The 16,496-nt window shown below is 42.3% G+C and overlaps 1 protein-coding gene across 1 annotated transcript in view; it reads left to right on the forward strand.

Annotated features, from left to right (window-relative positions):
• Positions 1–671: 671 nt before the first annotated feature.
• The window catches only part of Specc1l (sperm antigen with calponin homology and coiled-coil domains 1 like), a 143,298-nt gene continuing 127,473 nt past the window's right edge, over positions 672–16,496 (forward strand). The window contains exon 1 of the mRNA XM_090320687.1: positions 672–811. The gene's annotated coding sequence lies outside the window, so the exon portion shown is untranslated. The remainder of the gene's footprint in view (positions 812–16,496) is intronic.

Genomic DNA, 16,496 nt, shown 5'->3' on the forward strand with positions numbered 1-16,496 from the left:
AGCTTACTTAGGTGATGTCCTTTAGCTTTTTTTGTTTTGTTTTGTTTTTTTTGCTCAGGGCCTGGCGCTGCTCTAACAGTTGAGTCACAGCACCACTTTTGGCTTTTTGTTGGTTAACTGGAGATGTGTCTCACATGCTTTTAATATTGTCCTCCGACTTCAGCTCCTTGAATAGCTAAGATTACAGGTGTGAACCTTTAGCATCTTGTTATTTTGTTTTTTTTTTTTAAAGGAAAGATATATCTGTTCATTTAGATAGCTGTTTATATTAAGTAGAATAGTTGCTGCAGGTAGGGGGATCGGTTGAAATAGTGTTTTGTGAATTCATTCATTAGAAATACACTCAGGGATACATTGGAAAATGAAAACAAAAATTGTTAGGGAATTTTGAAATGATTCTTGTAAAGTTTTAACTTAGCAAAGATACAGTGTAACTACTCTCCGAACTTGTAAAGACGCATGCACAAATAGCTACAAAAGGTACTTGTAGTTTGGCGCCTGCGCAGTTCAGTGAAGTGGGGGGGGGGTGGGCGGGCGGAGAGTGAGCCGGACGGTAGACGCCTGCGCAGTGGCGGGACGTGGACGGGACCGGTGCAGCGCCAGTGCGGCGCCTGCGCAGGAGGCGGTGGTAGTCAGGAGGGGCGGGGAAGAGGGCGGGGTCCAGAGGGAGGCAGGGCGGGCCTGGCGAGCGGCGCCGCGGGGTTGGCTGCTACCCTGAGGCCGGACTCAACGGATCTGGGCCGCGCCACCGGGCGAGCTCGCCGCCCGGCCCCTACTCTAAGCCAGCGAGAGAGCGAGGCGGTGCCGCGCGGTAAGAACCAGGCCGGGTTCCCTTAAACCTACCTGCGCCGGCGGATCATTTTATCTCCTCCGCGTCGCCCGCGCAGCCAGGCCCGGGAGGCCCCGCAGACCCTAGTGGGCCCCGCGCCTGCGCCTTCCCCCTCTGAGGGCCCCGCCGAGGCTGTCCGCGCTTGCGCTGTCTGGTTCCCAGGCTGCGGCGCCGGTCGGCAGCGTGCCGGGCTGGACCCCCTTCGCGTCCGAGCGGGTGTTGGGGCCCCGCCCGTCTCCCCACCACCCTGGTCTTGTCTTTCCTTGGGTCTAGGGAGAGATCGGGGCCGTCATCTCGTCCCCCGGATACCTTGCTCGGGCTGGGACAGCATGGCTCTGGGGTCCTGGAGACCCGACCGGGGAACTGGGGCCGAGAGCGGCGGACCCAGCCCGCTGCGGCCGCCGCTTCATGCCGGGGCCTTGCACCTCTCGGCTGGGACCCCGGCGGCCCGAAGCAGGAGGTGTCTTGTATTCTTCAGACCTGGCGAATTGCATCAGATCGAAAGTGAATAATCCCGGGTAGTGCTGAGGAAATCTTGTCTTTCCAGGAACCCGTCTCTCAGCTGAAACGATTAGGTTTTGAGACATTCTAGTTCTTACTTGGCCACTTGCCCCGCAGATGACCAGGAAAGAAATCAAGTTTCCAGATCGGTTTAGACTGGTGACAGTTAAAACAATCATATAGCCTGGGCTGGAAACCCGAATATGTTAATGCCCTTGGTAATTCCTCTTCAAGTAAGGAGGGGCCTGGAAAAAATTCTTGTAAATTCACGGGCCCAATTGACTACAGGTTTTGTTGTGAAGTTGCAACGGATACGAGACTCTATAATAATGTTAGAAGAAGCAGGGTTTCCCCCCCTCCCTCATTAAACTTGGAAGTGAAGCCGGAGGATAGCCTGGCTACAAAACAAGACTGTACGAATTTGCAAAGTCTAACCAAGATTTGGGGCCTATCACTTTCCCCGCCCTGGCAGGATTTGAACCGTGATTCTCAGGTCTTTTAATAATAGCTGGTATTACAAGTGTGAGCCACCGAAGCCTAGCTAAATTGGTCTTTGAACAAAGAAAAAAAAAAAAAAACAGAAAAAAATGATGTGCAGAACATGTACAGACTTTTTTTTTCTTGTCACCATTTGCTAAGTACAGTATAACACGATCTCATTTTCCTTGTATTTAGGTAGTAAAAGAAATCTAAAGATGTTCTAACGATACTGGAGTACCTGTTTGTAGGTTATGAAACATATAAACACATATTTCACTATTTTCTGTAAGAGACTTGCGTATCCGTAGATGATGTTATTTATCTGTGTAGACTCTGGAATCAGTCCTCTGTAGTTACAATTTTCCCTTAATAATTAAGACAAGGTAGGGCTGGGTATGGAGCTCAATGATAGAATGCTTGCTCAGCATATGTGAGTTCCTTGGTCCAAACCTCATTAAAAGACTAAAAACAAGCTGGATAATCCTAGCTACTTAAGAGGCTCAGATGTGAGGACCACAGTTTGAAGCCAGCCTTGGTAGGAAAGTCTGTGAGAGTCTTTATCTCCAATTATCTACAAAAAAAAGCTGGAAATGCCGGAGTAGTGATCTGAGCATGGCAGTTCAAAGCCAGCTGTGGCAGGAAAGTTCATGAGACTCTTACTTCCAATTATCTACCAGAAAACTGGAGGCTCAATGTGGTAGAATGCTAACCATGATCCAAAGAGCTGAGGGACATGCCCAGCCCCCCCAGTTCAAACCCCATGCTGGACCAAAAAAATAAACAGACATGGCTCAAGTGGTAGCACAGTAGCCTGGATCACAAAAGCTCTCAGTGCCAAGGACTTGAGTTCAAGCCCCAGGACCAGCATCTAAAAAACAAAACAAAAAGTCCATAGTCCAACACCCAAATAGCTGTGTGCCTGGGGCTCACGCCTGTAATTCTAGCTACTCAGGACTCACTGAATATGGGTTTGAAATCAACCCAGACAGAAAAAGTTCTTTGAGACTCCGTCTTTAATTGACCAGCAAAATGCTGGAGACATGGCTCAGGGGTAGAGTGCCAGCTCTGAGCAAGCAAGCTAGAGTGAGAGCAAGAGGCCTTAAGTTCAAACCACACTATGTGTGCACATGCGCGCGCACACACACACACACACACACACACACACACACACACACATATAATCAGTATAGAAAAGGAATATAGTGAGAACGTTTTGATCTGTATTTTTTTTCTATAAAGAAATAACTGTTTTGGGCCGGGAGTTTGGCCTAGTGGTAGAGTGCTTGCCTAGCATGCATGAAGACCAGGGTTCGATTCCTTGGTACCACAAATACATAGAAAAAGGCAAAAAACGGTGCTGTGGCTCAAGTGGTAGAGCTCTAGCCTTGAGAAAGCCCAAGGACACATCACAATTTTGGATACCTGCAGTATGCTTTGTAATGGTTGCCTATGTATACTCTAGGTATGCTGGGATTTCCTTGCATTTATTTTTCAATAAGAAAAGTTGTAACTATATCATAGAAAAAAAACATTTGTCACTGTGTATCTTGATAACAGTCCGTATTGCTTGAGTGTCAAGTATCGAAGGTTAGAGAGTAGACAGAAATTCCTGGAGTTGTGGTGAAGGTTTAAGTTTGTTTTCAGAGTTCTTATTCCAGACCCCAACTTTTCATACCTGCTGTGTGTTGTTTGGGCATGGATATCTTTCAAAATAACTAACTTGAAACAGTACATTTGATGAGAGGACTCAGGTGTGATAGTATTGCGTAGGTTCAAAATTACTCTTGGGGTGGGTTTTCTTAATGCATAAGCCTTGCCATGTAATCACTGTATGTTGAAATCACATGGCTAACATGAAAGCATTTTGCAAACCGTTTATCTTCAGTAGAGGAATGATGACAGATGGTCTTCACATTATGACTTTGGATCAGTCAGCTTTCCCTTTTGGACCTTCATTTTCCTTGTTCAGGGGACAGAGGTGCCTTTTTTTTTTTTTTGTGACAGTCCTGGGGCTTGAACTCAGGGCCTGAGCACTGTCCTTGGGTTTTCTCAAGATTACAGTTCTACCACGTGAGCCATAGCATCACTTCTGGCTTTTCTATGTATGTGGTACCGAGGAATCAAACCTGGGTCTTCCTGTATGCTGGGCAAGCACTCTACCACTAGGGCAAATTCCCATCTGCTAGGCAAGAGCTTTATCACTAAGTCACATTCTCGGCTCTTGCAAGATCTTATTTTTTTTAAGTTATAAGCATTTCTTATGAAAAGAAGTGATGATGATGTTAAGAGATGGGTTATGGTACTTATTACTGTGACATTTAGGAATAAGGAGAGCCTGGAACCTAGTATTTCACTGCTTTTATTCTGTCAGAATATTTCTGAGGTTGTTGTTGCTAATATTCTTTTATTGCTGTTTTTGGTGCTGAGAGGGAGCCTGGTGTTTTGTACATGCTAGGCAAGAACTCAGCCAGCCACCCTCTTTGAAAAGAACAAACAACCCCTCCTACATTTTCTTCTGAATATTTCTTTTGCATATTCTTTTTCATCTTTGTTCTCTAGTATGAGCTTTATTATTATTATTATTTTTTTTTTTTTTGGCTAGTCCTGGGGCTTGAACTTAGTGTCTGGGCACTGTTCCTGAGCTTCTTTTGTTCAAGGCTAGTGCTCTACCATTCAAGCCATAATACCACTTCTGGCTTTTTCTGTGTATGTGATATGGAGGAATTGAACCCAGGGCTTTTGTGTATACTAGGCAAGCATTCTACCATTAAGCCATGCTCCTGGTCCCTATAATATGAACTTTTAATACCACAATAGTGAAACTAAAATGGTAGATAATTTGGTAGTAAATTCTAATTTGGTACTAAATTCATACTATAATATATATATATATATATGTACATACATATATATAAATAAATAAATAAATAAATATATTTTTGCCAGTCCCGGGGCTTGAACTCAGGGCATGAGCACTATCCTTGAGCTTTCTCAAGGCTAGCACTCTACCACTTGAGCCACAACACCATTTCTAGCTGTCTTCTGAGTATGTGGTACCTAGGAATTGAACCCTGGTCTTCGTGCATGCTAGGCAAGCACTCTACCACTAGGCCAAACTCCCAGCCCATATGTTATATTTTTAATTGTTCTCAAATAGTGTCTATTGCATTTGGGGTATTATATGGTCACTATACTCACTTTTATTACATAGCCTTACAGCATTAAGAAGCTCATTCTTTTTTTCTGAAGTAACAATATCTGGTGTAGGGACAGAGCTCATACTGTGGGACAAGTTACCTGTGGTCAATAATCTTTTAGGAAATGTCTTAGGATAGGAAGTACAGTAACCAGTCTGATAGTTCTCTCTTGTTATACACAATTGTTAATCTATTATAGGCGTGAGCCACCTCATCGGCTGAATTGAAAAATCTCTTAACATTTAGGACGTTGGAAGACCTCTCTGAGATACTGAACTGTCTTTGGCCCATTCTTGATGAGATGGTTCATTAGGATAAGAGATTTTCCATGGGTGGAAAATGGTCTTCCCATGGTCACCGAGACTCTAGCATAGCCTATTTGTCATCTCTCGAGGTAAATTCATGTTGAAAGTCAAGTCATTGAGCATTAACATCAGAGGACATTAGAAGGTGCCTGACTTTTTTGAGTAATTTTTCATAATGCTTTTCATTTGCCTCCTGAATGCCATAAATTGGAAGGGTGAAATGGAAGATCACAATGGAATTGATTTCTAAAACTCTTGGCAGGCAGTTGGTCCCCAGTTCTGCCACTCCCAAATACAAATGATTAATCCCCATGTTAATAAAGTCTGTGACCTGAGGGAAAAGGCTACCCACCAACCTAGGAGCTTTTCCTGATCAGATTCAAACCTTGCTTTCCTCCCAGGCTTCTGCCTCATCAAACCAAGCCTGAGTGCTCACTCCTCACTTTTCTAGGACTCAAATATAGATGATGTTGTTGGTGACAGTACTGCCACTGTTGGCGGGACTGGGGTTTGAACTCAGAACCTCAAATTGTCTCAACTTGCTCACTCTGCTGGCACTCTATTCCTTGAGTCACACTTCTATTCTTTCTTTTTGCTGATTATATTGGCAAAGAAGTCTCATAGCTACTTCTGCCCTCATGGCCTAGAGCCAAAATTCTGTGGATCTTAGCCTCCTGAGTAGCTAGGATTACAGGTATGAGCCACTGGCATCCAGTTTAGATTATTTTTGAGAGTTAATATGAGTTTATTTTGTGGTCATAATCTATAGGCAGTGTATTAAATTTGCCTAATGTTAAAGATGCTCCTATTCAGCTCATTCTTAGGTATAAATCTTTTTTTTTTGTAGGTTACATTCTTAATTTTTTTGTTATTATAAAGGTAATATACAGAGGGGTTAGAGTTACATAAGTCAGGTAAAGAATGCATTTCTTTTTGGATAATGTGACCTCTTCAGTCTTTCTTACTGGATATAAAATTTCAAGGCTTCCCCCTCTCTTTGGTAAGTGCATGTGACAACAAAACAAATCTAGGCTGGAAAATTCCTAACAGTTGGAACTGTAAGTACCGAATAGACTATCTTTGAGGTGAAGAATTATCATAGGTTCTCTATCTATGCAGATATCCTTTAACACTCTGGCTTCTGAAAAAACATAACAATCAAGAAACCAGTCTTGGATGGCCGGGAGTTTGGCCTAGTGGTTAAAGTGCTTGCCTAGCATGCACGAAGACCCGGGTTTGATTCCTCTGTACCACATACCTAGAAAAGGCCAGAAGTGGTGCTGTGGTTCAAGTGGTAGAATGCTATCTTTGAGGAAAAAGCCCAAGGACAGTACTTAGGCCCTGAGTTCAAACCCCAGGACCGGGAAAGAGAGTGAGAGAGAAAGAGAGAGAGAGAGAAAGAGAAACAAACTAGTCTAAGGGAGCATGAGTTCCACAGCACTACACAAAAAACTTTAGGCTTAAAAATCCGAGGGAAGCCAAATGCTTTGGGATCCTGCCTGTACCCTAGTAACTCAGGAGGCGGAGAGAGAGCTGAAAACCATGATTAAAACCATCCTGGGCACGAAAGTCCCAAAGTCCGTGAGATCTAACCTCCAATTCTCCAGAAAACTGGAAGTGGTGTTGTAGCTCAAGTGGTAGAGTGCTAGTCTTGAGCTGAAGAGTTCAAGCCCCAAACGGGACCCCCCCCAAAACCAAACCAAACCAAACCAAACCAAACTGGAGGACTTGTTAGCTGGTCCTTATGGGTCAGCACTAAGATGGCTGAGGCAGGAGGATTGCAAAGTCAGGACTAGTCTGAGCTATATAGTGAGATTCTTAAAAAAAAAAAAAAAAAAAGCCAGAATCTGGTAACTTATGCCTGCAATCCTAGCCATTCAGAAGGTTTAGGTCTGGAAGACTGAAGTTTGAAGCCAGCCCAGACTAAAAAGTCTATGAGACTCCATCTTTAATTAACCAGCAAAATGCTGGGATCAAGTGATAGAATGCTGATTGCTAGCCATGAGCAAGAGAGGCAGAAAGCCAAGCTTGAGTGGAGGCTCTCAGTTCGAGTCTTAATGTATGCACACACACAAAACGATGAAAAATAGGGAATTGGGGGGGCGTATTCTGAGGGGAAGGCCTGGCTATGAATGTGACAGGTGTTCTTTTTGTCTGTGAAGCCTTTAAAATTTATGGTGGTCTGCTGTGCACTTATCTCAAATAAGACTTAGAAGCATAACTTGTAATGGATCAAAATGTATTAAAAATACATTTGAAAGTATCTTGGGGCTAGAGATATGGCTCTAGTAGATCATTTGTCTAAGAAGCTTAAGGCCCTGAGTTTAAATTCTAGCACTACCGAAAATAATCTTGAGATAAAATTAATAATGCGGGGGCTGGGAGTTGAGCCTAGTGGTAGTGTTTGCCTAGCATGCATGAAGACCTGGGCTCAATTCCACTTTACCACATACATAGAAAATAGCCGAAGTGGTTCTGAGGCTCAGGCACCAAGCTCTAGCCTTGAGAAAGTCCAAGGACAGTGCTCAGGCCCTAAGCTCAAGCCCAGAACTGGAAAAAAAAAAAAATTAAAAATGCAAATTCTTAATTCTTCATACTATTACTGAATTTATTGTTCAAGGGATAATTTAGTAACCTCCAAAAGAGAGTCTATCCATTAGAGAAAAAAATGAAAATCATTTTATTTTTTTGTGATGCTTAGGTTTGAACTTGGGGCTTTGTCCATTCTGGGTAGGTGCTCTACTGCTTGAACTATGTCCTAGTCCTTTTGGCTTTAGTTATTTTTCAAATAGGGTCTCACTGTTTTTTCTTTTTTTTGTCAGTTGTGGGGCTTGAACTCTGGGCCTGGGTGCTGTCCCTGTGCTCTTCAGCTAAGGCTACCACCCTACCCCTGGAGCCACAGCACCATTTCCGCTTTTCTAGTGGTTAATTGGAGTCTCATGACTTTAGTGCCCGAGCTGGCTTTGAACCCCGATCCTCAGATCTCAGCCTCCTGAGTAACTAGGATTATAGGTTTGAGCCACCTTGCCTGGCTTGTTATTGTTTTTTTAAACTGAGCCTTGAACACTGGGCCTCAGACTCTTTTAGCATTTTTCTCTCCTTCAGCTTTTTTCTCCTTTAGTTTACGGTCTTTCATTTGAGATATACCTTCACCTTTTGTTGATTAATTGGAGATTTTTCTGATTTATCTGCCCAGGTTGCCTTCCAACTGTAGTTCTCAGATCTTGGCCTCCTGGGTAACTAGCATTATAGGAACAAGCTACTGCCATCCTGCTTGCACTCATTTTTTTTGTTGTTGTTGTTGATTGAGAGGGAATTTTCAAACTGTTGGTTGGGCTGTCCTTGAACTTCAGTTCTTCCAATTTCAGACTCCTGAGTAACTAGGTCCATAAGCACGAGCCACTTGGCACTAGGCTGAGTAAAGACCTTTTAGTAATGTTTTCCTGGATCTTTAACCACATATTTGTTATACTTTTTCACTGGTTAAGTCTAGAGGTTTTCTTATACTTAAGTCTTTTACCCTTTAACTTTTCCCACTGTGTTAATGTAAACAAGGCCTCTTTTAATTTGGTATTTGGAATGCTCCTTCACTGATCTCTGGTCTAAACACCCCATCTTTCCTTCTCTTTAGATACTTCATTGAGGTGGGAACCAGTCTTGAAATTTTGTTTCAGTTCCTTAAAATCACTTGAATCTCTGTCTCCCTCTGCTGGCATAGCCTTTTTTTTTTTTTTTTTGGTCTGTCGTGGGACTTGATCTTCGGGCACATATATTTTCTTGTGTGCTAGTCTTGGGGCTTGAATTCAGGGCCTGGGTGTTATTCTTGAGCTTTTTGTTCAAGGCTAATGTTCACTACTTGAGCCACAGCTCCACTTTTTGCTTTTTGGTGGATCACTGGAGATAAGAATCTCACAGACTTTTCTGCCCTGGCTGTCTTTGAACTGTGATCTTCAGATCTCAGCCTCCTGAGTAGCTAGGGTTGTGGACATGAGCTAACAATACTCATCCCTTTCTGTATTAACACCTATTTACTCATCTTTCCCATTGTCCATCCATCATATATGAGCCTAAGTGGGTTGTGTTTCCAGAACTATGAAACTAATTATAAAATTTGTGAAGTATATTTTGATAATACAGTAGAATCTAGTATCTATCTATAAAACCATGTTGGAAAACAAGTATTCATTTTTGTGCAAATCTCATTGAATTCTTCTTCCAACAAATAGTACATTATATTTTCCTTATACAGGATGAGAAAATAAGATTAAGAATATAGAGCCAATTAGTGGCTAAACTTGGATTTGAGTCCAAGTTTTCAGTTAAATACATTATATTCTTTTCACTGTTAGGCTTTGCCTTTCAAGCTAAAATGTGTTTATGTGGTTGAAGGAAACGCAGTACTATTTATTCTGGAGATCAGAGGACTCCGGTTCTCTTGACCTGAAACATTTGAAGAGTTATGGAAAAAGGGCTGGGTTTATTTTGTGTTGTTTTGGGAAGTATCCTGGTAAATCATAGTTACAGTTAAATTGAGAAATTAGAGTTCTCCTTTAGTTACTCCTTGTGGAGTTGGAGGGGTGGATGGCATATTAAACTTGATCCTGCCTTGTTTCACTAGAATCTGCTCACTTTTTTGGCTTCTTTTCCTTTTCTCCCTCCCTTTACATTCTTCCTGGTCTGATTTCCTTTCTTCTCTTACCTAGTTTTATACTTTCTTTCCCTTTAGCCATTGAGAGGCATTTTTTTTTTTACTACATTAAATTGTTTCTTGATACTTCAGTTTAATTAGTCCTTTTCTCAAACTTGGAATGTATTTTTCCATTAAAATAATGTCACAGTAAAGTATGAATGTAGAATGTTTAATTTTTTCCAGTATTAACTTCCTATGGGGATTTTTTTCCCCCAAATGAAATAAAAGTTGGACTGTAGCTTAATAGCAGAGCACATGCTTAGCATATGCAAAACCCTAGGTTACACCCCGCTCACCCCAAATCGAAAGAGTATGTAATATGGCTGTGATGGTAGGGTGAAGAAGAGAATTTCTGTGAAATAAGTATGAGCTTTTGTGCTGAAAGGCTCACATGATGTCTTTGTCACCCAAGATTTGTTCTCCCTGGAGCGCTTTGATTCTTGTTGCATATGACTATGCATGATACTGTATAGAGAAAACCCACAGGCAGTACATTTGTCAAAAAAGGTATCAGCTGCAAAATGGGAGATGGTCAGCAGTGACAAGTTGAATGGCAGTGAGTTCTGAGAGCTTCCAGTCACTGAACACATCCAGAAGAAAAAGACCCACCCTTTCTTAGACTGTTGATAAGCTTGACTTCTCTTTTGGGTAGGTGCTTTTAAAAAAAGTTAATTACCAGAAATCCGGAGTTTAAATTCTTCTTCTTCTTATTATTTTAAGTCTGAGATGTAGACTTGAACCTCACTGGCTCTACCAACAGAGCCATGCTTCCATGGACCCAAGAATTCCTTTTCTTTTTTGGTGCTGGGGAATCAAATCCAGTGTTTTGTTTGAACATGCTAAGCAAGTATTGTATTAGTGAACTCTGCCCTAGGCTAGATTGACTGATCTAAGTGTCTGTACAGTGCTGGGTCAGAGGTGAAGTTGGGAGATTATGGGAGAAGTCGAGTTGAGAAATCACTTGCCCTAAGGTAGGAGAACAGGTGGGAAAGTGAGCAGATTCTCTTTAGTTAGGTACAGTGTGAGAGGTGTGTGTGTGTGTGTGTGTGTGTGTGTGTGTGTGTGTGTGTGTATAACATTAAAAATTTTCTTTTGCAATGTTGGGGGTTAAATCCAGGACTTGACCCATGCTGGGCAACCACTCTACCACTGAGTTCTAGCCTCAACATTTTTTTTTTTTTTCCTTTTGCCAGTCCTGGGCTTGATCTCAGGGCCTGAGCACTGTCCTTGGGCTTTCCTCAAGTCTAGCTCTCTATCACTTGAGCCACAGCACCACTTCCAGCTTTTCTATGTATGTGGTACCAAGGAATTGAACCTGGGTCTTTGTGCATGCTAGGCAAGCACTCTGCTACTCGACCAAACTCCTGGCTCCTAGTCCCAGCTTTTTATATTAGAACTGGAGTCTTGAACTTAGGGCCTTCTGCTCTTTCTTCTTATGGCTAATGCTCCACCACTTACGCAAGACCTCCAGTGCAGTTGTTTTGTGGGTTATTTTTTTTTTTTTTTTTTGCCAGTCCTGGGCTTGAGCTCAGGGCCTGAGCACTGTCCTTGGACTTTCTCAAGGCTAGAGCTCTACCACTTGAGCCTCAGCACAACTTCCGGCTTTTTTCTATATATGTGGTACCGAGGAATCGAACCCGGGTCTTCATGCATGCTAGGCAAGCACTTTAACCACTAGGCCAAACTCCCGGCCCCTTGTGGGTTATTTTGTAGATGAGTCTTGCTGAATTTTCTGCCTTGACATGCTTTGAACTGGGATTTTTCAGGTCTCAGCCTTCTTAGTAGTTAGGATTACAGCCATGAGTTACTAGTGCTAGGTTCCCTACTTCATTTTTAGTATGATGCTTTTAAAAGTGAATGGTGGAGCCTGGCACCCATGTCTTATGCCTGTAATCCTAGCTACTGAGGAGGCTGACATCCAAGGATTACAGTTCAAAGCCAGCCTGGCCAGGAAAGTCTGAGAGGCTCTTACTTCCAATAAACTACCAAAAAAAAAAAAAAAAGCACAAATGAAGCGGTGGCTCAAGTAGTAGAAGGCTAACCTTGAGCAAAAGAAGCTCAGGGACAGTAACCAGGCCCTGAGTTCAAGCCAACAAAACAAAAAGGTAAATGAGTTAAACTATTGTTTGGACCGCTGAATCATCGTGAATATATAACATTTCAGCTAAATGAGAAGAGCACAAGAGCTTTACATTTCACTTGCTGGTCTAATGATTTGCAGGCCTTCCTGTTCCATAAAACTCTTGGTAAGCAAGGAGGCAAGGACCTAGTTATGTTAAAGGCAAGCTTATTTGATGTAGGGAAATCTCTGATTATTAGCTGCCTTTGAAAATGTCTCTTTCAGGGCTGAGAGTTTGGCCTAGTGCTTGACTAGCATGCACAAAGACCCGGGTTCAATTCCTTGGTACCACATACATAGAAAAAAAAGCCGGAAATGGTACTGGGGTTCAAGTGGTAGAATTCTAGCCTTGAGAAAGCCCAAGGACAGTGCCTAGGTTCTGACTTAAAGCCCCATGGGTGGCCAAAAAAAAAAAAGTCTCTTTCTAACTTTCAGTCAATAGTCCTATTCTGGTCTTTTGGAACTCTTCAAAATTGAAAACAGCTTTTTTCATTTACAGACTTGAATGTTGTCTTTGTGTTGCTCCCAGAGCCTTCTGGACTGGAGGCAGGCTATTTTGTTAGAGTCTTTGCTTCTAATCTTATTTTAGAATCGTGCACAGTACAACGCTGGTTCTCTGTGGAGCCTGGTTTGACTAAGACTCTGGTCTGCCTTGATCCAGACAAGAGTAATGTATCTCAGGGCTGTATTAATAGCCTGGAGCAGCCCTGCCATGCTGGGGACACTGAATTTATGGCAGATTTACACTCCTGTGTGACCTCCCAGGACTAGGTCTTAGAATTCACAGTCTTTTTGGGAACTCATGGATAGTAAGATCAAATCCTGACCTTTGGTGGCATCTGTATACTTCAGAAAACATTGGTTCATTTCTTTCTTTTTTTTTTTTTGCCGGTCCTGGGCTTGAGCTCAGGGCCTGAGCACTGTCCTTGGACTTTCTCAAGGCTAGAGCTCTACCACTTGAGCCTCAGCACCACTTCTGGCTTTTTTCTATGTATGTGTGATTCCGAGGAATCGAACCCGGGTCTTCGTGCATGCTAGGTGAGCATTCTACCACTAGGCCAAACTCCTGCCCCGGTTCATTTCATATATATATATGTGTGTATGTATGTATTATTATTAGAAGGGTTACAGTTATATTCGCCAGATAGAAGGAGCATTACTTCACACACTTGAATACCTTCTCTTGTTTTTGTCGCCATTTCCCTCCCCCCTCCCCACATTGGTTCCTTTCTTGGCTGCTACTTTTGATAGGAGATAAAATCATTGGGTATCTTTCAAAGCTGAGAGTTTCTTAGCTGTGACTTCAGTTACAGAGATAGATACGTTTTTTTTTTCTTTTCACTTTTTTTTTTTTTTTTTTTTGGCCAGTCCTGTGTCTTGAACTCAGAGCACTATCCTTGGGCTTTCTCAAGGCTAGAGCTCTCTACCATTTGATCCACAGTACCACTTCAGACTTTTTTTTCCCCATGTATATGGTACTGAGGAATTGAACCTGGGTCACTGTGCATGCTAGTAGTCAAGGACTCTACCACTGGGCCTCACTTCCAGCCCCCAGGTAAGTTTCTTGGTTTTCCATTTTCAAATGCCAGGCAAAGATGGTAGTGATTCTGGGGTTTTAGGCCTACATTGGTCATTGTATTTTGTGTGCTTACCTTAGGAAGTCTGGACATGTGACCCTGGACACCTTTGGAGTGATCTAGTGAAGCACTTTCGTGTTCTTCTTTTACTCTCTGCTTCTGACTTGTTAAGGCTGTTAGCCTGGTGAGCTCTGCCTCTTTATTTGCTACTGTTTCCACGATCTGGTTTGTGACTCTTTGAATTACTGGAATGACAGGTCTTCATTTCTTCTTCCATTCCCATAACCTTTATCTTTATTTCATTTTTGAATTAGCATCAGGGAGGCATTCGTAACTGATGACATGATAGGGAGAGGCACTGACATTGTCTGATGGGTTTCCTAAGGAATTTTCTCATCTTTCTATATCACATGTTCTCTCCTTCCTAGATGCTAGCCTGATTGCTTGCTTTGAAAAATTAGCAATGAAGGTGAGTCATCAGCTTCTAGATGTACCAAAGACCTCATATAGTAATAAATAATGTTATGTGTACATGCTTCTACATAAGCTGCTGATAATAGGCAGGGTTTGGAAGAGGAGAGGAAGGGAGCTTGGACTTTCAGGAGTAGCTGGATCTTCAGCAGTGGAGAGATAATAATGAACATTGATAAAAGGGAAGGAGGAGAAGGCATAGTTTTTAGACATTGTAGGTCTTATGATCTCTTAAAAATTGTATTCAGCTAATCAGCTCTATTATTGTAGCTCAAAGGTAGCTACAGCCAATATGTAAAATTGATGAGTGTGACTGGATTTCAATAACATTTTCTGATCTTTTTCAGTTTTTCATGTCATGGGATTTTCTTGACTCCCTGCCCTTCCTTCCCACCCTCCCCCCAGACAATTATCAATAGCACAAAACAAGGAACGGTCCAGCTTTGGCTTGCTGACTCTTGTCATAAGTCATAGAGGATCAGAAAGCATAAGAGACTTACTTGGAAGGCCTTGGAACCCAAGCCAAGGGGTTAGTTAAGGTGTGTGGTTTTTTTGTTTTTTGTTTTAAACATTTTTGTTGGGTGCTGGTGGCATATACCTGTAATCCTAGCTACTCAGGAGGCTGAGATTGGATGATCTCAGTTCAAAGCCAGCCCGGGCACAAAAGTCCGTGAGACCCTTGTCTACAATTAACCATCAGGAAACCGGAAATGTGTATGTGTGTGTGGGGGGTGTGCGAGTTTGGCCTAGTGATAGAGTGCTTGCCTAGCACGCAGGAAGACTCAAAAGTGGTGCTGTGTAAGAGCATTAGACTTCAAGAAAGCCCAAGAACAGTGCTTAGGCTCTGAGTTCAGCCCCCAAGACTAGCAAAAAAGAAAAAGAAAAAAAAAAAAAAGAAAATGAAGTGGTGCTGTGGCTGAAGGGGTAGAGCACTAACCTTGAGCTGAATAGCTCAGGGATACTATCTAGACCCAGAGTTCAAGCCTCACGACTGATTTAAAAAAAAAAAAAAAGCCATGTTTGTGATGTAATAAAAAATTTAAAGGAAAGCTATTTGTGTGTGTGCGTGTGTGTATGTCTATGTCTGAGTGTGTCTTGATGTTTATAACAATAAAACAGTTTTACTTGGAAAGTGTTATGCAGGTAAAAGGAGAGAATATTGTAATAAAATACCAATGTTGATGTAGTTTCCACTTGGCTTCAGCAATTGTCAGTTCTAGGGCCTTTGCATTCCTCAGTGCTTCTGCTCTGTCATTTGTTTCGTGTCGGTATTGGGCTTTTTGCTCTCATCTTTCTTACTTGTGGCTGGCATGTGTTAATAAGTAGGGAATTTTGCTGATTAGTTGGACATGGAAGTCTAAAGGACTTTTCTGTTCAGGCTGGCTTCAAGCCATAATCTTTCAGGTCTCAGCCCCCTGAGTAGCTTGGATTACAGGCATGCACCACTCGAACCTGGCTACTTCTGTTTTATTATTGCTTAATCCAGGATCTTGCACTCATAGGTTTTTTTTTTGTTTTGTTTTGTTTTGCCAGTCCTGGGGCTTGAACTGAACATGGAGCCTGGGTACTGTCTCCGAGCTGCTTTTGCTCAAGGTTAGCACTCTACCACTTGAGCCACGTTGCTACTTCAGTGTTTTATTTATTTTTTCCTGTTTGTGATTTTGAGGAATTGAACCCAAGGCATCATGCATGCTTGGCAAGCTTCCTTGTATAAGTTAGGGAGTAGAATTATATTTTTGCTAATATTATTGCGAGGAAATAGAAAGAGATAGTAAGAAATCAGTTCCGGGGGCTGGGAATGTAGCTTAATAATAGAGTGCCTGCCTAGCATGCGTGAAGCCCTGAGTTTGAATCCTTAGTACCACATAAACAGCAAAGGCCCAAAGTGGCAGTGTGGCTCAAGTGGTAGAGTGCTAGCCTTGAGCAAAAGTTCAGGGACAATGCCCAGGTCCTGTGTTCAAGCCTACCCAGGACTGGCAAAAAAAAGAAGAAATAAGTTCAGAATAAAATGAAAATTTCCTTCCTGTTTATAATTGTTGAGGAAAAGAATTCACGATATTGTAGCACTATGTGCTGAGCTTTTCCTTGGTATGCATGCATTGTTATTGTAGCATCTGGTTCTTATAGCATCCTATATAGTATTTCCTTTTTTTTTTTTGCCAGTCCCAGGGCTTTGGGGTCTGAACACTATCTTGATTTTCTCAAGGCTAAACCTCTACCACTTGAGCCACAGCACTACTTGTGGCTTTTTTTTTTTTTTTTTTTGCCAGTCCTGAGGCTTGAACTCAGGGCTTGAGCACTGTCTGGGGGCTTTCTCAAGGATAGAA

Source organism: Megascapheus bottae, chromosome 28, assembly GCF_031878675.1.
Source record: "Megascapheus bottae isolate mThoBot1 chromosome 28, mThoBot2.hap1, whole genome shotgun sequence".
Lineage (NCBI taxonomy): Eukaryota > Metazoa > Chordata > Mammalia > Rodentia > Geomyidae > Megascapheus > Megascapheus bottae.